General features: G+C 44.1%; 1 protein-coding gene across 5 annotated transcripts in view; it reads left to right on the forward strand.

The window, feature by feature from the left end:
- Window positions 1-24,148, forward strand: part of CNKSR3 (CNKSR family member 3) — a 101,315-nt gene that overhangs the window by 13,817 nt on the left and 63,350 nt on the right. Inside the window, exons 2-3 of one of the 5 annotated variants that reach the window (XM_060167260.1) lie at window positions 3,412-3,556; window positions 5,445-5,515. The exons of 3 other annotated variants lie outside the window; for them this stretch is intronic. The gene's annotated coding sequence lies outside the window, so the exon portion shown is untranslated. The remainder of the gene's footprint in view (window positions 1-3,411; window positions 3,557-5,444; window positions 5,516-24,148) is intronic. One more of the 5 variants, XM_060167261.1, reaches the window with a different exon arrangement.

Consider the following 24,148-nt stretch of genomic DNA (forward strand, 5'->3'; position numbering starts at 1 on the left):
ACAGGAAAAGCACTACTAGTTTTAATACTTAAACTGGAGTGGTACTGACCCCAGGATACAATCTGCAAAACTTCTCAATAAAAATCTCAGAACGTTGGGCTTCCCTGGTGGTGCAGTGGTTAAGCATCCGCCTGCCAATGCAGGAGACGCAGGTTCGAACCCTGGCCCTGGAAGATCCCACATGCCGCAGAGCAACTAAGCCCGCGAGCCACAACTACTGAGCCCACATGCCACAACTACTGAGCCCACATGCCACAACTACTGAAGCCCACGAGCCACACCTACTGAAGCCTGTGTGCCTAGAGCCCATGCTCCGCAACAAGAGAAACCATCGCAGCGAAGAGTAGCCCCTGCTCATTGCAACTAGAGAAAAGCCCACGCTCAGCAATGAAGACCCAACGCAGCCAAAAATAAATAAATAAATAGATAAATAAAGAAATAAATTAAAAAAAAATTTCGGAATGTTTTAACTTTTCAGCTTGTTTTGTAAGTGAACAGTCCATATATGTGTCTGTATTCACATACACACATATAAGTGCACAGACTATATTTACATATATATATACATGCGTATATTCATTATGGATGATATTTTGTTAAACCTTCATGAGGTGTTTCTTTCAACCATTTATTCCCTTTAGAAACTTAAAATGAAAAAATATATAGATTTCCTTTTTAGTACCAGTTCCTCTGCTTCACGCTAGGAGCAAAAAGATGAATTAGATGTAAACAAAGCCTGTCATGAAGAAGCACACTCCGTGGTCGGGGAGGCAGCCGTTAGCAGGTGACATTCACTGAGATTTCTTACGTGCTCGGCCCTTGCTATGGCTTTTCGTGAATTATCTCGTTTGGTCCTCACAATACTTGTTTGATGGCAGCACTTTTATCGTCTTCATTTCAGAGTGAAGGAGGCCAGGCCCCGATCCTTCTGAGGTTGTGTACACAGTAGATGGGGTTTGAGTCAAGAAACGTTTGATTCTAGAAGCTGACCTTACCTGGCTGCTCTTGGGTAGGCACCGACGTAAGTTCGTCCTGATAATAAGTTTTGAGGGCAAGAGGAGAACACTGATGTTACTAACAGTATGGTCTGAATTGCTCTACTTAAATTTAACCTGTAATTTTACCACTCGATAAAAATAATTGTAGGGAATACTGTATCTGTATTTTTCTCTTTTTAATATTTGATAGGGTGACTGGAAAGGGAAGAAGAGGGATTTAAAAATATACTTAATAGGGATTATGCACTTTTGGATGGTCACTTAATGTTTTCAAGTTCTAGTTTTGCCTAAGTTAAATTTCCGAGGTTGTATGAATATATATGTACAAAGACTAGAAGGAAATATATTACAATGGCAGCACTGGTTCTCTATGGATGGTGGGATTAGAGATGGCTTTTGTTCTCTTGTTTGTACATTCTAGGGTAATCAGATGATTTTTCTACTGTGTTCAGAGCCAGGGCTCCTTTCTGCTTGGCCTCATCGTTAGGCTGCTGGGGACTCAGAAAGGCCATAAAGGGCCACATGGGAGAGAATGTGGGACTTACTTTCCTGTCTTTCTCTCCAGGATCTTGAACCCTTAAGTTTGGCAGCCTTAGCGGCTCTCTCTTACCTTCAACCTCTAGCCCATCTTTAAAAAAATTTCCTTTTTACTCTTACGGGTTGGTTTGATATGCGTTAAGCCAGCACAGCCAGATGTGTCCAGCCATGTTGCTTTAATGCAAGATGTAGGGTGTTGGCACTTAGATTTTAGTGGGCCTGAGAGTCACTCACTAATAAGGATCAAATGATTCCCGGCCCTAACTCCCCAGAGCCTGCTGCCGTAGGTGTGGGTGTAGGTGAGGCCCTGGGTGCTGGGTGCTTAGCAGGCCAACCGTGAATCTGTTTCAGGTGTTCTGTGGACCACAGTTTGAGAGCCACTGACTTTTAGGAAGTTTGTACTTAATTCAGTGGATCATGGAGAAATGATAGAGGGGTTTGAAAGGAGGTGTGTTGCTGGCAGAACTGTGGGATGCAGGGAGGGCTTTGCAGGCAGGAGTGATTGGAATCTGAGAGACCAGCTCTGGGAGGCATTCGGGGTGGTCTCTTGGAGAGAGTTGAAGAGCCCTGAGTAAGAGCAGGGGCCTTGAGAGAGAGACAGAGACAGGAGAAGGGCTGCTGAGAGAGGCACCACCCATGAGTGTTCCAGAAGCCTGGCAGGGTCTGCATGTGAGCGTGGAGAGAAGGGGACGTTCATGTCCACGGTTTGTGCCTCAGGGCCTTAGCACGGCAGTACCATTGCAGTGTGCTGAAGTCCAGGAGGAGCTGCTTTGCAGGTTCGAGAGTGATCACACCTTGCGGGTAGCAACCTCAAAAGCCGTTCTAGTTTGTAGAGGAGACATGTTGCATGGTACCAGCATCTTGCATGATTCAAATGCTTCAGAAAACGCAGTGCCCTCTCTCACTGCAGCACTCTGATTGTCTCATGTTTTAATGAGGTGTAAATATCATGCAGCTTGGCACATGGAATGTGTTAAAATAGGAGAGTGTTAGCTGAAATTCAGGTCCTCCAACTTGAGTGTGAAATGATGCAATATACATGAATATGGCACGCTGAATTATTTCTGTACCTCGCAGTCTAAGACATAGAACACGTAGTGAAGTAGAGAAGATTAGGGTCCTACAGGAAGCTTGTCAATGGAGATACAAAATCAGTGCTGATAAATGCTAAAGGCATCGTAGAGTAGTCCCTGCAGTCTTGCCCAGTGCTTAGTGAGATCAGCAGTTCTGGCTGCAGTTGCTTTGTGGGATGGGGAGCCGTTTCCCTGAGATTAGTGCCTCCTTTGGGTCGTACCGGCTGGGAGAGAGCCAAGGGTGTGGAGGGCTCTTCCAGGGCGCGGCGCTCAAGGGGGTGGCAGGTCCGTCCTTCACAGGCATGATGGGGCCCGTTTTCTTGTTCGTCATTGGCCCATCCAACCCTTAGAAGTAGCTGTGATTTCGTCTGTGAGTTTCAGGTAAAGTGAACAGATTCTTAATAGGATCAGCTATAAAACAATAGGTGATTTTTCTTATAACATCTCCCCGGTATTCTGCACAGCTGACGTTTCCATTAGAATTTGCTCATTTCTGGGACTTCCCTGGCGGTCCAGTGGTTAAGACTCCTCGCTTCCACTGCAGGTTGGCACGGGTTGAGTCCCTGGTTGGGGAACTAAAATCTTGCATGCCGCACGGCGCGGCCAAAAGAAAAAGGTTTTTTTGCTCATTTCTCGTCTATGATTTTTAAAGTAATCCTAACTGCACAACCTGGTATTCTGAAATGATGCGCTTGTCTTTCACGTTAATTCGGGAAACGAAGTTTTGGATGAAGTAGTGCACCAGGTCACATTAGGAGAAATAGAACTAACTCTTTGCATTTAACTTGTCGCCTGTTAACTAGAGTGCCCTCTTAACTGACACTTCCACTAAGTCTGATGAAAGTAGCTAGTCACCATGCATTCATTCAGCAGTGCTTATTGAGTGCTGACCCCGTACCAGGAGCTGTTCCGAGAGAGCTGAGGATACAGCAGTGAATAGAAGAGACGGTAAGTAGTTCCTGTCTTCCCGGATCTGACATTCTAGTGGGGGTTGACACACAGTAAGTAAAACTCGTAGCACGTGGATTGTAGTACATGTTGCAGGCAAGGGCCGTAGGTGGATGCAGGAGGGAAGCGGGGATGCAGTGTTAACCGGGATGGCTGGGGGAAAGCTCTCAGTGAGCACTCGGCTAACAGACGGAGGGATGTTCTTGGCAGAGGGAACAGTCAGTGCAAATGCCCTGAGACGGGCCAGAGCCTGACACGTGGAGGGAGCAGGGAGGCCAGCGTGGCTGGGACAGCGGGAGCCAAGGGCAGAGCGGCAGGAGATGAGATCACGGGACGGGTTGAGGCCAGATGGTGCAGAGCCTTAGAGACCGTTATGTATGTTTTGGCTGTAATTTGATGTTTGGGGAGCCATTGGAGGCTTTGGAGCCAAGGAGTGATACCAGATTTACATTTTAAGATGACAGTGGTTGCTGTGTTGAGTAGACAGAAGTTAGCAAGGGTGGAATCAGGAAGCCAGTTAAGATACTGGGGCAATAACCATCTGAAAGATGACGCTTGGACCAGGTGGCAGCTGTGGTCACCATCACGAGAGGTGACCATGTTCTGGGTGGTCCGAAAGGCCAGTGGGATTTACCAAGAGATCGGGTGGTGGTGTGAGAGGATACCCATGGCGTCTTTGGTCTGGGGAATTGGAAGGTTAGAGTTGCCGTCTGCAAAGAGCTGGAAGAGCGTGGGAGGAGACGGTGAAGGGGATATTTGGGTTCGAAACATCCGTGCTTGTTAGTTCGCCAAGTGAAGTAGAGATGTGTGTCTGCATTAATGGGGGAGTTTGGGACTAGATAGAAATTTGGTGGCCATTGGGGTATATACATGGTATTAAATGTCTGAGACTGGATGATATCACCCAATGAGTGGGCAGAGGGAGACAAGGAGAGAGAAGAAATCTAGGGCGTTCCCACCCTTACAAGTCTGGGGGTTGAGCAACCAGCAAGTTGCTGCCTGTAAGTACAGGAAATCTCGGGAAGGGTGGTGTCCTGGGGCCAGTGAGGAAAGTGCTCCCAGAAGGAAAGAATGGTCATCTGGGCCCAGTACTGCTGGTGGGCTAATAAGGGGAGACTGAGAATTGACCAGTGTATTTAGTGTGTGGAGGACATTGAACTTGAAAGTTAGTTTTGGTGGATTGATGGGTGCAAACGTCTGAGTAGATCCAAGAGCAAATGGGAGACGAGGCATCGATGTCCCGAGAGATCACGCTGTGTTAAAGCATCTTCCTGAATGAGCACAGCACAGTCTCAGCATGACTTAAGCACGGAATGCATTTTATTTGAATTCTTGAAAATCTGTAACCATCTTTTGGAATAGATGACTGTTTGGTAAAGTAGATGTTTGATGAATTGGGACATGTTCCGCCCTCCCTGAACTGGGTAACAGAACATAGATTATGCATTCTCTTACTTTAATACTAACAGAGCTATTCATTCATTGAATGACTATGTACTAGTGGCTTCTATAGAGAAGAGTTATTCCACAGAAACTCTCTCTCTACTCCAAGTTTTCCCACATTTTTTTTTTTGAAATGAGAGTAAATGCGTCTCTACCTGGGTTCTGTATTATTCCATAGTTTAACCATTTAGGCAGAAAAGATTTGTTATGGACGGCCCCAAAACCTTGGAAGAATACGTTTTGCTTTTGATTTACCTTCATATATTGTAGGATTTATCTGAAATATTCTGAATGCCGTGAAATTTTGTACAAATAATGTCTATTACAGCCCAGAGGTGGAAGCCATTTGTTAGCAGGAAAATTGGTGCAAATAGAGATTAACTAACTTTAAATATAAGTCATCAAACATATATAGAGCACCTATCATGTGTAATGTCTCTACTAGGTGCGGTGAAGTGGACAGGGTCCCTGTCTTTGGCACCTTCCATTGAGTGGAGAACACAGACAAGCCCACAGGTATGTCAGCAGAAGAGTAATTCACTCAGAGTTTGAACAGGCACAGCACGGAGGGCTTCCTGGAGGAAGCCACATCCGAATCCAGACCTGCAGGATGAGCAGGGGGTGGCCAGGCCTAGAGGAGGGGAAAGAAAAGATTTGGGAGAAAACTGGGAGGCAAGAGAGATAAGGCATTTGCTCACAACTGAAAGAACTTGATTGTGCTGGGTCTGTCCTGAGGTCGGGTGGAGAGAGGTGAACCTGGAGGGGTGCTGTGTGGGGAGGTGGGCTACATCACCAAGGCCCTGTTTATGCCTCTTAGTAGGTAGAGGCCAATGGAGGACTTTATGTTTTTTGTTTGTTTGTTGTTTTTTGCGGTACGCGGGCCTCTCACTGTTGTGGCCTCTCCTGTTGCGGAGCACAGGCTCCGGACGCGCAGGCTCAGCGGCCATGGCTCACGGGCCCAGCCACTCCGCGGCATGTGGGATCTTCCCGGACCGGGGCACGAACCCGTGTCCCCTGCATCGGCAGGCGGACTCTCAACCACTGCGCCACCAGGGAAGCCCGGACTTTATGTTTTTGAGTGGCCTTTCTTTGTGGAGGAAGTGCGTGTGTGTGTGTGTGTGTGTGTGTGTGTGTGTATACATATGTAATACATATATAAATATCTATATCTATTTACCTATCTATCCTCACACACACATATAGAACTATACACATATGTATATGAATTTTTTCAGGCTCCTGAATGTTACTTGATTCAGGATTCTATTAGGGTGGCACCTGCCTTTCTGTTAAGGAACATGGCAGTCTACTGGGTTTTAGACCTGGAGTGAACTGGGCCTTCTACTGTAGGGGAAGCCCCTGAATCTCAAGGAGAAAAACCAGTCAAAGGCTCTGTGCAAAACTTAACTTGACTTCCTGAGTATTTATTTCCTTTGATCTGTGAAATGTGAAATTGACTGGACTTTTATAGCATAAGGAAACATAAAACCTCTTCATTGAAAAAAGGAGGAACTACTAAAACATTGACTAGAGTGAAAAAAAGAGAGAGGAGTTTGGGCTGCCAGGCAGTGCAGGTGGGAGAGGGAGAAGGCGGTGAGGACCGGAGAGGAAAGGTGTCTGCAGAGGAGGCTGCTGCGGGAAGTGAGGGCTGAGGGGGTGTGGCCTGGAGGTCACGCCTGGAGCTGTGGGTGTCCTGTGTGTTAGCGCCTGCCGTCTGCTGCCCGTGACTGATCAATGATTAACCATCGCTCCTAGCTCCGCATATAATGTAGTCTTTATATGTTCAGAGTCTTCACTCTAGTGGTTGAGCCAAAGCAATAGCAGAGCATTTGTAGGAATGTATGCTCTAGAAGTGGTCAGAAATAACATGCAAGCGTTTGTTTGTTTGTTTTTTTCTGACCACACCTGCATGTGGGATCTTAGCTCCCCGATCAGGGATCGAGCCCTGCAGTGGATGCCCAGAGTTTTAATCACTGGACCACCAGGGAAGTCCCAATCCAAGTGTTTGGAAGTCTCCCCACTCTTGCCACCCCAGAAGGATGCTGGAGCATGTAAGAAACACTGCCCCCTACTCCCATTTCCACTTCTAGCTTGGTACATGGTGTACCAAAATCTTAAAAATATATACTCTGAGCATTTCAGACCCAGGCCCAGATGAATCATACTGGCTCTACCAGATCCAGAAGCAGCTGCATGGGTATTCATTTCTGAGGTCCTGGACTCTGGAAGAACACACAGATTATACTTAAAACTAATGGGGCTAGATTATGATAGGATGAAAAAAACCTGAGGACCCACCTCTGCAGGGCGTGGCTGCCCTTTCTCTTGCTCTGCGTTGTTTCCCAGATTGTTGTGGGTGGTTGCCATTGCCACACCATTCCCAGGGTTAAACATATACTCAGTTCTGGGAAAGCTTCCACCTTCAACCGTACACAGTGACAGTTCAGGGGAATGTGGTTTTAAAAATAATTTAACAAGGTAAATTTTTACTTTTTAGTAGTTACCACTTAAAAAAACCAGACAGTTTTTCTGCTTCTGTGTCCGCCTCGCTCCTTCCCCATGATTTCTGAGCGTGTGGTCCCTTGGAGGATATTTATAGCTATTACTTTAATCAGTTTAACACCTTTCTCTGTATATTTTAGCAATTTGAAATTCTGTTTGATAACTTCTTCTTGCATCACTGAGGGTGTTTCTGTTTCTCCCTCATCTTTTTTAAAAAAAGCCCTAGAATGGATATCGCAAAAGTATTTGATTGACTACTGTATAGCATAGGAACTCTGCTCAATATTCTGTAATAACCTAAATGGGAAAAGAATTTGAAAAAGAATAGATACTTGTATATGTATAATTGAATCCACTTTGCTGTACACCTAAAACTAACACAACATTGTCAATCAACTCTACTCCAATATAAAATAATTACAAAAATATCTTATTAAGGTAGCATGCATATTGGTACCTTTTTCCTATTTTCTGATTTTAAAACTACCTTAATGTTAGATAATATGTAATGTTCCAGCTCAGCTGTAGAAATTCCATCTCCTAAAATCATGTTCTAATGAATCAGGGAGAAAAGAAACATTTAAGACTAACTAATAACAGCAAAAAAAGAAAAGTATAAATGCCTAGAAGCAACCTTAGGAATTCAGGGAGAATGCTGAGGACCTAAGAGAAAGCTATCTTATTAAATGTAGTTGTGGTAGACTTTCTGCAAGTGATGAGCGTAGTGAAATCAATCTCTTATAATGACTTAATTGTCACCAGAAGATCTAAAAACAGTTTTGTGGGTTAAGGTACGTAATTATCATCCTTGGTGGTAACTATAATGACTATAATGTTCTAAAAACATTACAAGATTTTTTCTTATAAAAGCAGACTTCATATTATAGATCTTTTTATTATAATTGTTGGTTTTGTTTGCTTTTTATAGATCCAAAGATACAATATAATGAAAGTAACATATTGTTGCAGTGAGATGTAAGGAATAGAGTTGTTTTGTTTTGGTTTTTTGTTCCATGCAGTTAACATTCTTTTTCTCTTTAAAAAAAACCCAAACAAACATTTTCATTCCAAAGCCCAGTGACAGGATTAACATTTGCACTTGAGGTGGTCAGGGATGGTGTCTGTTTATCTGCACAAATCAGGGCTCGTGCAATAAAGGCCTTTGGTCAGCACTTGGTGGGGGAGAAGGTAAAACCTGGGAGTCTCCCTAACAAAGTCGGAATTAGTGTTTAAAAATCATGGGTCTCAATGGAATGTGTCTACATTGGATGCCTGTAGTTAATTGCCTGCAACAGAGGAATAACTGTTTTAAGGATTTTGCCTGGAGAGAAAAGGTATTCACGTATGCATTCATAGTCTCTCTCTTTTCTGTCTGTTACGGTTGTCTAAATTTGTGTGTTTGTGTTTGGGCCATTCCTCATTCTAAAAACATTTGTGGCCGCTACGGTAGTACATGGTGGTTAAGACCAGGGCTGGCTGCTTACGTTTGGATCCTTTACCAATCGCTTACTAGATGTGTGATGTTGGCCAATTTCTATGCATTGCTTAGTCAACTAGCTTATTTTTAAATTTGGGGTCATGCCGTTACTAAACTTTGAGGGTTTATGTTGAGGATTCAGTGAGGTAATGCAGGTGAAGCATTTACCACAATAAATGGTAAAATAAACTGTATAGCATATAGTAAGTGCTGAAAAAAACTCTAGCCGTTGTTTTGTTGCATCCATTACAGGGATATCCTGGGGAAAATTTTTCACATTTCTGACAGAATAGTTTCAAAGTGAACACATACGCTGCCTTTTACAGATGGTAAATTACAGCTCAGTGAGAAGAATGGTGAAGAGAAAGATTGGCTCACATACCCTTTGGGGAGTGTGTCGACATCACATGGCATTAAAAAGGGGAGGTGCCAATTATACCTCTTAAATTGTAAGATATGGATGACTTCTTAAATCTCTCTCCCTGGTTATTCCACTAACATAGTGTTCTGAGGCTTGACCGCTGCTAATAGTAATCTGTAGAATACAGTCACTGAAAGTCAGAGGGAAGGCTGTCGCCAAAGTCAGGCCCTTCAAGTTTGTATTTCCTGTTTTATCACAATTAATGTCCACGGCGGCTTATTCCATTTCCTGCTTTGCTGTGGCATTCGATAACCGGTGGGTGTGACAGTAATCCCTGGGTGTGTCCCTGGTGTAGTGTGTGTTCCTCTGAGTAATCATCTTCTGTGATCAACTGGCCCATTAGCCCCCGATGAAAGGCAGTCTGTCTCACCAAGTCCAATTAAGGAAACCAGCCCGATTTCTTCTTGGGAGCCAAGAAGTTATTTCGTAAGGTGTGCTCCTGTAAGCACTGTGGGAATAGCTGTCAGAATGGCGATTACTTCTGTTCTTTAGTCACCAGAGTTGATTCCCTCAGTTTCAAAACCTCAGAAAGTTGCAGACTTCTCAAAGGACTTTTATTTAGGGTTATACCTGCAAAGGGAGAAAAAATGGTCCCCACAGGTCTCAAAGAGGCACCTTTGCAGGTAGGCACCTGGAGTGATGTGGAGTCTGCTGTTAGTGCTAGAGCAGACCCGGGTTTATGGGCAAGACTCATCCCTGATGTTTCTTTGGGAGGCATAGGGAGTGAAAGAAAGAGCTTCAGAGTTTACCTGACTTGCTTATCTATAGATGGAGTACTTTTTGTAAGACGTCCTTGAGCTGAGGGAATAAGTGTTTTTATATTTTAGTCCATGTGTACCTGCTTCCGGAACAGGATTTCAGCAGTGTTGAATGTAGACAAATTGTCTTAAAACTAGATTAATCTCTATTAGCCCGAGAAGGCCCTTTCCCCCTTGAGAAACTGTCACATGATTTCTTCTAGATCAGTTTCCAACTTAATATACTTGCTTAATTAGTTTCTATTTATTATTGCTTTAAAAATATGTGTTTGTAAGCTACCTATACTACTCCCCCCCTCCCTCCCGCATTACAGCTTCAGAACTCTGTGTAGAGAGATGCAATCCATTGTTAATGAATGAATGCACAGCATATTATAGATGCTATCCATTTTTAGCTTATACATTGAATTTTTAAAAAAGATTGTTTTTAAAATTGAAGTATAGTTGATTTACAATGTTGTGTTAGTTTCAGGTGTACAGCAAAGAGATTCAGTTTTATATACATATATATACACATATATATATATTCTTTTTCAGATTCTTTTCCCTTATAGGTTATTACAAAATAATGAGTATAGTTTCCTGTGCTATACAGTGTACACTGAATTTAAAAGTTGAAAAAAAATCCACCGAAAATCCCATAAAGAGAGAGTTAAAAATCTGTGTTAATCGGCTGCACTGTCTTCAGGGGAACTGCAGTTTTGCTCTCGAAGAAAGCAGGGGTGATGACTCAAGCTAAAAATCCCCCATCCAGGGGCCTGAAGCAGTCAGGCTGGGAGCAGCCAGCAGGCCTGGGTGCCTACATTACCATCTGTTTACAAGCCTTAAAGACCCAGGGATCACTGTCAGTGTCCTTTGCTGCTTAAAATTGCAACAGAGGACTTTGCCGCAATGAAGATATTAGCGATTTATTTTCATATTTTTTCTTCATTTTGTTTGGAGGAAGGTGTAGGGGAAAATCATATTAGGTTTAAGATAAGGGAGACCAGGAGGACCTTTCTAGTGAAGAACTATTACGTGTTTGGAAATGCTAAGATGTTCATCTTGTTTCGGTTTGTGAACTGGAAGACGGCCTGTGTATTGGGAAAATTGGGGTGTTTCTTGACTTCTATTGGGAAAGGCAAGGGCATTTTTCCTCGGGCTGTGGTTCCAACACTCTGATTTCCATGTTTTTTTCCCATCGCTAACTATCTAATCTTGAGTGTTGGTGATAACCGTAGGTCACGCAGCCCAAATACGTGTTCTTTTGAGTGAATAAATTGTTTCAGTTTAACGCTAAAGAAACTGTGGCCCAGAGAGTTCCACGGCTAAGATGGAATGGCAGGACCCAGACTGGAATGGAATTCTCCAGACTCGCGGTCTGGATGTTTCTGATTATACTATTTTCCCAGCCTTACCCGAATTGCCCTCTACCCCCAAATCCTATAAAACTTATTGGCCTTTAGGTCCCACCCACCAGCGTTAGTGTGGAGCATCACTTGCCCGTCTGTACTGCCATCCAGGGCACGCAGTGAGCCTGGTTAACCATCTGTGATGCAGACGCAGTGTTGGCTTATGGAGGTCCAGTGGGGAGGTGCTTTCCATCTAGCAGGGAGGTAGGTGGCAACGCTGATTAGGATACCGTACTGTGTGGTGCATTCGATGATGGACATGTTTACAGGTCTAGGAGCCGTTCAGAGGAGCATAGAATGCATTGTGTGTGTGTGTGTGTGCGTGCGCATGTAGTTTAGGGGGCAGTTTGCAGAGGGTTTTAAAGGATAAAGGGGACTTTGCCAGGCAGATTGGGGTTGAAGATGGATTCCTCTAGGTGAAGAGATTTGGGAAGCTAAAAACCAGTCCATTGGCAGTGCTGGAGGGTGAACTTGGTGGTAGGATCATGGCCCCCTGCTGACGTCTATAGGTTGTACTCACATCGTTCACCTGCTCCAACCTGTTTCAGAATGGAGAGAGGTGTTGAAAGTTCATCAGTGATCCTCTGTTTTCTTTCGGGCTAAAGAATATGAAATGTCTTTGAGTAGGTATGATGTGGAGAGGCGGTGACGAGTGTGGACTGCCAGGTGCCTGGAGGCTCTGTGACTCAGGTGTGATCAGGGAAGAAAGTTCAGGAATAGTGCTTTGCTTTGGACTCAGAAATGTAAAGGCAACAGGTTCTGTCCGGAGCCTTCCTGCCCTTCCTCCGTGGTGCCATTGGGGTGAAGGGGTGGAGGCAGGTTTACATGGTCAGCTTCTGGAACCAGACACAACTGCCTTTCAGTTTTCACGGCCTTGGAGGAAACAGATAATGAATGATAGGAAACAGCTGCTCCTAACGTGGCAGCCAGAAATGCAGCCTCATGGAGCAACGTGGTAATCACGAGAATATTAATGGAAAGTCCTCTCTGATTAAACACTGGGAGCTGTGGAATGTGGTTTGTTTTCATATATGTACCCCTCCCCCCATTGTCTTTCTGTTGTCTGCAGATTTTATTTTTATTTGTCCAATCATACAGAAATACTTTCTTGTAAAGTATTACAAGAAAGTTATCTAGAGTAATTAAAAAAAATAGATAATTTTTAAAAATCTAATTTCCTGCTAGACCCTTCACTTTTTAATTTAATTTAATTTTTTTAATTTTTTAACATCTTTATTGGGGTATAATTGCTTAAAATGGTGTGTTAGTTTCTGCTTTATAACGAAGTGAATCAGTTATACATATACATATGTTCCCATATCTCTTTCCTCTTGCATCTCCCTCCCTCCCCCCCTCCCTATCCCACCCCTCTAGGTGGTCACAAAGCACCGAGCTGATCTCCCTGTGCTACGCGGCTGCTTCCCACTAGCTATCTGTTTTACGTTTGGTAGTGTATATATGTCCATGCCACTCTCTCATTTTGTCACAGCTTACCCTTCCCCCTCCCCATATCCTCAAGTCCATTCTCCAGTGGGTCTGTGTCTTTATTCCCGTCTTACCCCTAGGTTCTTCATGACCTTTTTTTTTTTCTTAGGTTCCATATGTATGTATTAGCATATGGTATTTATTTTTCTCTTTCTGACTTACTTCACTCTGTATGACAGACTCTAGGTCCATCCACCTCACTACAAATATCTCAATTTCATTTCTTTTTATGGCTGAGTAATATTCTATTGTATATATGTGCCACATCTTCTTTATCCATTCATCCGATGATGGACACTTAGGTTGCTTCCATGTCCTGGCTATTGTAAATAGGGCTGCAGTGAACATTTTGGTACATGACTCTTTATGAATTATCGTTTTCTCAGGGTATATGCCCAGTAGTGGGATTGCTGGGTCCTATGGTAGTTCTATTTTTAGTTTCTTAAGGAACCTCCCTACTGTTCTCCACAGTGGCTGTATCAATTTACATTCCCACCAACAGTACAAGAGGGTTCCCTTTTCTCCACACCCTCTCCAGCATTTATTGTTTGTAGATTTTTTGATGATGGCCATTCTGACTGGTGTGAGATGATAATCTCATTTAAACTCTTCACTTTTTTCAGAGTTGGGTGTGAGCACCTTCCAGAATCCTTCCTAGACATTTGCATACATGTTTATACAGATTAATGTATAATTATTTTCATTTACATAAATGGATTCACATGTAGCTTGAATCTGATCCAAAGTTTCTTTTTAAGTTTCATACTGTCTTAAAGGTCTTTCCACATCACTCTATTTAGATAATCCTCAACCATTGCAGAAGTAATTTTTTATACAATCAAACTTAATTACCTTTGTCAGTAATTCAGGAATGGCTGTATGGAAATATGGGTGCCTCTGTGGAACAGGAGGGTGTGATGGTTTACGCACATGGGTACCGAACAAGGATTCAGGATGTTTTACGGCAGACTGGCTGGCACCTGGCAAGACATCTTGGATCAGCCTGACAAGAGAGAACTGATCTCTTGCTCTGAGAGTTTATTACTGTGACACCAGCTCTGCTTCAAGCACACCTTTAGTCTTTTCTTGCCAGAATCATATTAAAGTGAGAGGTGGCCTGATATATAATCTTTGAGATCTCCGACTGAGGCATCAGGAGAATGTGGGACTTGAATCTTTCTCCAAAGCTTGCTTTATAAACTTGTAAAGCTTGTTTAAGAGAAGTTGACCCAAAAGACAAGCGGACTTTGAATTTTAACCCAGAGAAGTGGGACCCAGAATTGATGAGGGGGAACCCTTTGGAAGGAGAAATGGGACAGGTCATTGTTTTGATATATTCATGGGCTGCTGACATGGGAAGCAGTCGGTGACATCTTGCTAAAATTGTACATTTGAGCTTGCCAAACCCAAACAGACCACGGGCATTTGTGTCTGCTCCCCAAAGTGCAACAGCAGTTGTCCCAGGAGCTGTTGGAATGCCGTCGTTGTAACCTCGGTACACGTTGTTTAGACAAAAGGGGAAGACGCTTTCTTGGCTTGACAATTTGCCAACCACCTGCTATCATTCTTTTTCTTCAGTGCTTTGAAAGTGGCCAGAATCTGGTCATCAGGTCTCTTTTAAAAATAACAACGCAGGCACGTATAAAATCACAAAATCCAAAAAGCTGATGTAACTATAGAGGACACATGGCAATGGGTGCCTATTTTCCTCATCTCTTCTCTTGAAGGCATCGGGTCTCTTATATTTCACGTGGCCAGTTGCTGCCTTAAGGAGGGAAATTCTAGAGGAGAGATAGACTTTCAGGGAAAGTTCCTCAGATCTTTTACCGAACGAACTGTTATCAAATAAGCATCAAAATGACCTTCAAATTTCTCGACGATGTGTGGCCATGTTGTGGCTTTATAAAGAAATCGTAATCTCTAGATAAAATGGCACGCGCGCAGTGAACTGTTTTAATCCGGCTTTCAGGGAAGTTGGGGTTTGTGGGAGATTAAGAGGCTGGGAACGTGGTATTTCTTCTGTTGGCTGTGAAATTGCTCTTTCCAGCTCCGTGGTGTCATGTCACTGTGGCTAATAGGGACAGGCTCACACATTTGTTTTTTTTTTTTTTTTTTTCACCCACTGCCTTTCTTCACTTAAGCATCACTTAAACATCAGCCAGTTTGATCACATGGAGGACCAGTCAGGTCCTCAGCTCTGTTTCCCTGGATCCATCCTGCTCTTGAGACCCTCCCACACTCGAGGGCATTACTTGCCTGGGGAGGTCACACTGCAGGAAGGGAGCTTCCCATGCTGTCACCTGCTGCCGGGAGAAGGTGGAGCCAGCCTGGGGCGGAGCAGAGAAGCCTGTGCAGAGTTCTCACTCCAGTGCTTTCTCTGGTGGGATAACCTTGCACACTTAGCCCTTCAGAGCTTCCTTCCTCATCTGCAAAACGGGGATCATAATCCGTCATGTAGTCCTTCTGAGAATTAATCAGACTCTGGGAGTGAGTGCCCAGCCCATGCTGGGGACTACAGAAAGGCCTAGGCAATGGTACTTGGGTGATTTCTTTCTTCCTTTCTTTTTCTTTCGTATTCCCTGTCCCGAAATGAGATGGTCCCAGCCCCAGCCATTCTGGTGCTTGGTTCTCATTCACCAGGGATAACTTTCTTTTGTTGACAGTCAACAGAAAGAAAGTTGACTTCTCCAAAAATTACCCTTCTGGAGTTGCAGCCATTCTGCCATCTGTTTGCCTCCGTCCCTCCCACACCCTGACCTCCGCAGTGCAGTAAACCCCAGATCTGTGCAAGGGCAGAACTAGTTTTAACCACAGAGTGAAGGAGTCTGGGGGCTGGGAGAACCAACAATATAGAGTTACAGTGAGTTGCATGTACAGAATCTCAGATTACTTTGGCACAGGTTTTACATTTGAAAGTCTCTTCCAGGTGCTTCCTCTAGACTGAGGAAGTTAGAATTCCACAGAAAAGGACACTTCAGTTTTTAAAAAGCCATTTTGAAATACGTGAACACAAGCTTTTCGCAATAGGGATGGTCGTTGCTGTAGTTGTGGGTTGTACATCTCCGTATTAATCTTCAGCAGGGGGCTCAATTTGTGTGGTGATCTCTGTCAGCCCCGGCTTGACTCATGCATTCCTCACCGCCACAGTAAGATCTGTGTTTATGTGAAATATGGAAACGATTTCTTCCCCCTCTTTCTTTTGTGCTTGAGTTGGGATGGAGCCGCTGAGTTGTTTTCCTTTGTTACTTTTAAAGGGTCTTCAGTTTCAGAGCTCCACTCGGGGCTTGAGCAGAACAGCAGAATAGCTGGCAGTGTGGCTTAGGCTGGTCCTCGTGAGATCTGGCTCTGAACCCAGCATCCTTACGTTGAAGCAGGAGGCTCTCCTTTCGAAAACTTTGGTTTGCCCAACCCTAAAAACCAAATGGAAACTAAAATAGGGTAGAGGAATTTTCACTGAACGAAGAGTTTTTTACCCTGAATTTGTCTTCTTTATCAAGACCTATATGTCTTGTGTCCTGCTCTCTGCCTTTTTTTGTTTTTCCTTCTCCTCAACTGCTTGGGTACCATGAGGATGGAGAAGGTGTAGGCCTAGTCGTTAAAGGTCCAGAGTTTAATTGTACAAAAAGAAGAACCAAAAAAAAAAAGTGTGTGTTCCTCCGCATTTCTGAACAATTTATCCTCCTAAAAAAGAAAGTCTGGTGAAAAGGATCCCAGGCTATAAAAGAGAGGATTAGCTGCTTTCATTGGGTCCAACACTGCATTCTCACTGCATCGTTGGCAATCCTTGTAAAGTGTCTTGGCAGATAGCGGCTCTTCCTTCACAGTGTAATGTTTTTCCAACTGCAGAGTTAGAGCTGCTTCATTGCCATGACGCATGGCTAGGTGTCAAGATCATTTTATGGGACGAAAAACCCAAAAAGACTTTTAAAACGTGCAGCTTTCGGGGAAAAAAAAAGTCCGTTTTACCAAGAGAGTTTTCAATAAAAGGGCATTCATGGGTTTATGCTTTCCTCACGGGCAGATCTTTTCAAAGATGGAAATTGTAGAAAGAGGACATACATTTCTTTCATGCATTACCTGAGTCCTTAAGGTACAGCTGTCTGGAAGGACCAGGTGCTGGGGATACAGGGATGAGTGTCACCCTCTGGCCTTTAAGTAGCTCCCTTTTACTCAGGAGCCAGAGACGTGAGTCAAAATACCTGGTCCAGATGGCAGGAAGGAGTGGGTGATGAACTTGGCTGGGGTGGGAGGTGCTGGATGACCGGTGTCCAGAGACGGCCTCCTAAAGGAAGAGAAGCTTCAAGTGAATCTCGAAAGATCAGGAGGAATTTGCCGGATCAGAGAGGAGTGTGGTCGGCATTGCGGGCAGAAGAAGAGCAAATGCAGAGGCTCAGATCTGTGAAGCAGCAGGGTGTTGGGAGAAGGAATCCCAGCCCAGGGAGGCCGGAGTAGTCGCACGCAGGAGGGAGAAAGCAGGGGAGGGGCGCGCCCAGGAAGCCCAGGGCCAACTTCCGGAGGCCTCTGCAGGTCGTAGGGTCGTGCTGTCGCCTTCAGGACTTTGCTCCCCTCATGTGAGAGGCCTTCTCTGACTAGGATCATTCTTATTTCCTTTCCCTGCTTTAGCCTTCTTCCTAGCACTTACCCCTGACCTGTTTTAGGCTTGTGAGTTTATTGTCTGGGCCCCGTTGTTAGAATGAAGACCCCAGGAGAGCAGGGACTTTCTTCTGGGTGGATGGCTGTGTCCCCAGTGCCTGGCATCAGTGATGTTATAGAGTTTGGCTTCATCCTCTGAGGGCTGGAGAACCACTGCAGATGCTAAATAGGGGTGGGAGTGGAGGTGGGGTCCCATGAGTCCATTGGGGTGTTAGGAAGCTCAATGTGAATGTCGCTATAGCCAATGACAGGTCTTTAGGAAGCGAGCTCCTTGGTGCATACGGGGGGCAGGAGAAGGAAGGAGGTACTGATCTTACTCCTTGGCTACCTTGGATGGTGCCCAGCTTTGCCGACCTGGTTAATTATCAGTAGCCAGTGTCAATCTCATTTTATGGCACATGTTTGGAAACTTTGCTAAACATTACAGAGACGCTCCAAGAATCTTTTTTCCCTATTCTACAAACCCAGTAGCTGCCCAGGCATTCCAGCAGATGTCACGATGTCATACGTGATAATCATTTTCTTCATTTATTGCTACTTCCATGATAGATTTGAGAAATCTTAATGAATGATCTTTCTTTGCAATGCATTGAATGCTTTGATATAAAATGGATTCTTTATGTAAAAATAGGTTTAATAGTTTCAAGATGGCTGACCTCATAGCTGTTTGGGTCACACTAGTTAGGTTGCCTGGAAGGTTAAAAATGAGATAAGAAAGTGGACATTCTGCAGTTCTTCTGAGAGAATTGATATGATGTATCATCCTGTTGGCTGGGCTTGAGGAGGGAATGAACGGTTCCCCATATATAACTTTTCCTGGTAACTGAACTTCATCACTTTAAGACCTGGATATTTAAAATTTTTCTTTTCAGTTTTGGATGGAAATCTTTCTAAAATTATTTACTTTCTTGTGCTCATAAGCAGAGTGAACTCAACATTCCTTTCTTGGGAAAGAAAGAATTTTGCACAATGATTGAAGTATGTGATAATGTATTGGCACTTGTGAGTGTCTTGCCAAGTAACCCCAGAATGCCATGTTTTCAACATTACTGCCCTTAGTTTTTAGGTAGTGGGTGCTTCTAGCAGCATACCCACGTGTGCCTTTCTTGAATTCACTCAACTTGTCTCTTGAAGCCTGGGAAACAAGATAGCTTACTCGCTTTGTAAAATGAGAGTAAGTATGCCTTGGGGGAGGCTGAGAAGGCCTGTGTAAGTCAAGTGAACCGATTTTATTGCACAGGCTTTATTATATCTTTAACATTTCAAAGAAAGAGGACTCACTTTGTATTTTTCAAGTCTTCCTAACATTAAACTATTTGTATCTGAAAAAAAAAAAAGATTAGAATATCTCCCCTTCTACTGTCAATGATGCTGGCTTTGCGAAGTGAAAGAAAAATCCCCAAGCCTCTTATAGTGTCTGTCCAGAGGCCTCCTCTCTTCCCTTTGGGTCCAGGGTGTATGAGGTGAGGTCACTGGAGGTGTTCCTATACTAAAGTTTGTTTGTCATCATCTTTGATTACTTACTGGGCATCTGTCGTATGTAAGGCACTGCGAACAACACAGGGAGTGCCTTCTTCCTAGAAATTTAAATCCTAGTTTGGAAGAGGAAGTAGTGGAAGAGAAACAACTACAGTACTTGGATTTTGTCAGGGGATGCAGCAGCGTAGTACACCCCTAGAAAGTCCAGGGCTGAACAAGAGTCCTTTCTCCAGAGGGTTGACCTTTGACTGAGAATACAGACAACCCAGATGGAACCGAGGGGAATGAAGCAGCCCCAGGGAAGGCCCAGTAGCAGAATCAGCCATGTCCATCTGTGGGGTGGCACATCGTGGCCAGATCAGCTTATTGTCTGCACGTGCCAGGAGAGCGGGGTGGACAGCAAGGGCCACGGGAGTTGGGGTAGGTGATCACGTCCACGTGGGGAGGAGGGTGATTCGTGAAAACCACATGGAATGGGAGGGTGACTGTTGGATCTCGATGAATGAGTACAATTGCTGAATTGCAGAAGGGGAGAGAAGGCTGGCCAAGAGGAGAAGACTGCCTGGGATGGGGGGTGGGGGGTGCCGAAAGGCCAGGTGTGTGTTATAACTCTGTTCTGCTCTCTTCCTGAGAAGAAGACTTCTCTCTCTGAGCCTCCCAGTGGGAAGACAATGGGTTCTGGAGTTGGAGGAACTGGTCTCCAGACCAGTTCTACCACTTTCTAGTTGTGTCATCCTCAGCAGCTTTCTTACTCCCTGTAACATCAGCTTCCTCCTAAAAGGAAGGGAGATAATAAGACCGATCTGTGGACTCCTCGGAAGAATACATGAGAGTTATATTTGACCATGCGCTATATAAACATAGCGTGTGCTCAGTCATTGGTAATTTCCTCGGGCCAGCCCTTCCTCAGGGCCTTGAGCGCCTGATGCCCACAGGCTGTGTCCGCTTACTAACACAATTAGAGGTACAGTTCAACTCAGATACAGATCTGAGTTGAGGTACAGATCTCAATTGTTTGCCCTTCCCTGTTGCTGTTTCTATCTGGTTAGCGTTTGAATTCTTACAGTTAACCCAGCTCAAACCCTTGGTGTCGTCTTTGGTTAACTTTTGCCTTTCATGTGACATTTCTAGTCCGTCATCTGATCCTGTCCATTTCTTTCTCTTGTGATGTTATCGTCTCCGTCTCCGGGGGGCTCACACCATGTCATGAATGGATTGCTCAGAAGCTTTCTGACTTTGGTCAGCCCTATCCAGCTTGCACATTCTTTAGATACCACTGAACACCTCTGTCCTTCCATAATCCTTTGATTTGGCCGTACCTTTTCCATCTAACCTTGTTTTTCATTAGTTCTTAGAGTAATAACAGACACATTTATTTATGCTGTGTGTGTGCCAGGTATGTGTTAAGGACTTTATTTATATTAGACCATTTTCTTTATTTCAGCCCCCACAGTTAATCAGTGTTTGAACCCAGGCAATCTGGGTTCACTCTTTTTTTTTTTGTTTTTTGCTGCAGCAGGTGGCATGCGGGATCTTAGTTCCCCGATTGGGGATCAAACCTGCGCCCCCTGCAGTGGAAGCTTGGAGTCCTAACCCCTGGTCCACCAGGGAAGTCCTCAGAGGCTGTACTCTTCAGACCTGTGTATCTTCATTGGCTTCCATCCGTATAAACTCCTAGAGAGCAGGGGCCACATGATTTATCACTGCTCCCCACACTCCGTGCCTTGTCCAGACATACAGTAGACACCACTGAATGCGTTCTCTGCATAATTTCCTCATTCCTTCTCTGGGCCCTAGTTCACGCCGTTCTCTCCCAGCATCATGGCGGGAGGTTCAGGAAGGGGTCAGTGGTCTGATATGAACTCATACAACCTGGGTTCATATCTCAGATATTTACCCACTATTTCACCTTGGTTGGGTCACTTCTCTGAAGCCACAGTTTTCCTCTACAAAATGGAGATAACAGTAACGCCACCGCATAAAGTTTACACGAAGAATCAATGAAGTAACGTGTGTCAAATGCTTTAGTCCTGTACCTGCACGTGGAAAAGGGTCCATAAACATCAGCTCTTGTAAGCAGTAGAATTATGCCCTCCCCTGCCTCTTTCAACTCACTTTTGTCTTTCTTTTAGGCCTATCTCAACTCGCATCATCTATCTGACACTTGTGTAACTTCTTCAGCTCACAAAGAACCAGACACTTGCTTCTTTTTGACCATTTATTAGCTGCGTGACTTTGAGCATGTTACTACATTGTACAAGTCTCAGTTGTATTATGGTGATAAAAAAGGGTTTTCTTTGTGTGGAGTAAAGAAGGAGTATGTGACACATTGTAAGCATTCAGTTAATTTTAGTTTTCTTGCCTTTTTTTCCCTCCCTCGTCACCAACTCCTCCTCTACGGACAGACCAGCACGCCCCCATAAAGGCTCATTGACAGACTCAAGTCCTAACTTCGTTGTTTGGAAGTTACATGGAAGAAAGGGAGGCTTCTACTGTATGGAAAGGACTGGATTGAGGTCCAGTAGCAGGAAACTCTAAGTTGAAGAACCCTTGCCCTGTGCCCTTTGGTCTTGTTGAAATGTACTCTTGGCGGTCCCTTATAAACATAACCAAGTTTTACACTGTGTAACAAAATTTTGACATCCTTTGGACTCATTAATTCAACAAATGATTCTTTTTTTTTTTTTGTGGTATGCGGGCCTCTCACTGTTGTGGCCTCTCCCGTTGCGGAGCACAGGCTCCGGACGTGCAGGCTCAGTGGCCATGGCTCACGGGCCCAGCCGCTCCGCGGCATGTGGGATCTTCCCGGACCAGGGCACGACCCCGTGTCCCCTGCATCGGCAGGCGGACTCTCAACCACTGCGCCACCAGGGAAACCCAACAAATGATTCTTGAATACCTACTTTGTGCCAAGAACCGTCCTAGCTGTCGAGGGTATGATGATGGACAAAACCAGCCTGGTTTTCGTCTTCACAGAGCTTGTCCTGCTGGGGAGACAGACACCAGCCATGCAAATATTACATTATAAAGCTGGATGTGTTATGAGGGGAAAGCAAAGGTGCTAGGAGATACATGCTAAGGGGATTTAGTGTTGAAGGCCAGGGAAATGTTCCCAGTGAAAGGGATGTTTGAGCTGAGATCTGAGGGCTGAGTACGAGAGCCCAAGGAAGGAGGCAAGGGAAACCTTCAGATTTAATACTCACTCTTATTCTGTTAATGTAAGATGCTATTTAGTGTTCTGTGAAGCTTGGATGATGACAGATGATAATTAGTTTGCAAACCTGGGGGTGCCTAAATATGCTGTCACTGACTGTTTTTATCTCACTTGTGCGTAAATAGTGTGTGTGTCGGGCTGGGAGAGGGAGGCTGAATGTACTTGAGCACAGTCAGGCGTCGTGTTTTCATTACACTCGGGGCCAATGCTGTCAGTCAGGCTCACCCAGGCACTTTGTCACATTGCGGGTCGCGCTGTCTGGGCTTGTCTGCTCAAGGGCAGGCGCTCTTTATTTTAATTTGTATTACGTATATTTGCTCTGTAAGTTGTTGTTTGTTGGAACTTGGAGAGCCAGGTGCTTGCAGCTAGAGTATGGGCCAACTTTTTGGAAATTTGAATGAAGTTTGTTAACACAAAGAAGGGACACCCTTCAGCCGAGTGTAACGGGCTACTAAAATATGATAGCTGTTAAGGAACAGTCCTTTAAACCCCTCCCCGCTGCTTCCCCTAGTATAATCGTCTCAATGGAACCCATTTTCTGACCTCTTTCAGGAAAGGTATTTCCTGAAACATTACAGCAGAGTTTTCCAAAGTGATGAGCCCATGATAGTATTAGAGATGATTTTAGACTGCCTGACTAGGTCAAGGGAAGACTGTGTTTGTAGCTAGCCTTTCTTCAACACCTGTCACTTGTGATTTCCCTTTTGACATCAAGAAGCAGGCCCTAGGACATTAATAACTTTGCTTTGTTTTCATTATACTTATGTTTATGATACTTTCTGTTTATGGCAAGTGATACTAATTTATAGCAGTGATTTACAGACTTTTTCAAAAATGATGTTAAAAATGAATTGATTTTTAAAAAAATAAAGTACATAATAGTAGAAATGGCACTCAGAGTTGACAAAATCTTTAAGGTGGTTCTTGAATGACTGAAGTTTGGGAACACTGCCTTGGTGTAATCTGGACTTTTTTCCTGCTATCTGGCATTTGTATTCTGGTTCTGAGGGCCTATAAAAATTGGGTGTTAAAATCTGATGACACGATAAAATATTATGTTACTCTCACTGTGGCTCTAATCAAAAGGATGGATAATAGTAAGTGTTGGTGAGGATATGGAGAGGTTGGAACCCTCATAAATTGAGAGTAGGAATGAAAAACGGTGCAATTTTTTTGGGAAACAGTTTGACAGTTCCTCACAAAGTTAAAACATAGAGTTACCTTATGATCCAACAATTTCACTCCTAGGTATATACGCAAGAGAATTGAAAACCTATGTTCAGGTAAACACCTGTACCCGAATGCCTATTGCAGCGTTCTTCATAATGGCCAAAAAGTAGAAACAACCCATACGTCCATCAGCTGATGAATGGATTAAAATGTAGAGTGTATCCATCCATACAGATACTATTCAGCCATAAAAAGGAATGAAGTATTGACACATGCTGCAACACGGATAAACCTTGGAAACGTTATGCTAAGTGAAATAAGCCAGACACAAAAGGTTACATCTTGTAGCGTTCCATTTACAGGAAATGTCCAGAACAGGCATATCAATAGAGGTAGAATGTAGATTAGTGACTGCAAGGGTTGGGTGGAGAGGGAATGGAGAGTGGTTGCCAGTGGGTATGGGGTTTCTTTTTTGGGTGATGGAAATGTTCTCAAATTAGATGGTGGTCACACAACCTTTTTTTTTTTTTTTTAATAGCTGAAATTTATTTCTCACGGTTCTGGAGGCCATACGTCCAAGTTCAAGGTGCCAGCATGGT

The sequence above is a fragment of the Lagenorhynchus albirostris genome, chromosome 12, assembly GCF_949774975.1.
Source record: "Lagenorhynchus albirostris chromosome 12, mLagAlb1.1, whole genome shotgun sequence".
Lineage (NCBI taxonomy): Eukaryota > Metazoa > Chordata > Mammalia > Artiodactyla > Delphinidae > Lagenorhynchus > Lagenorhynchus albirostris.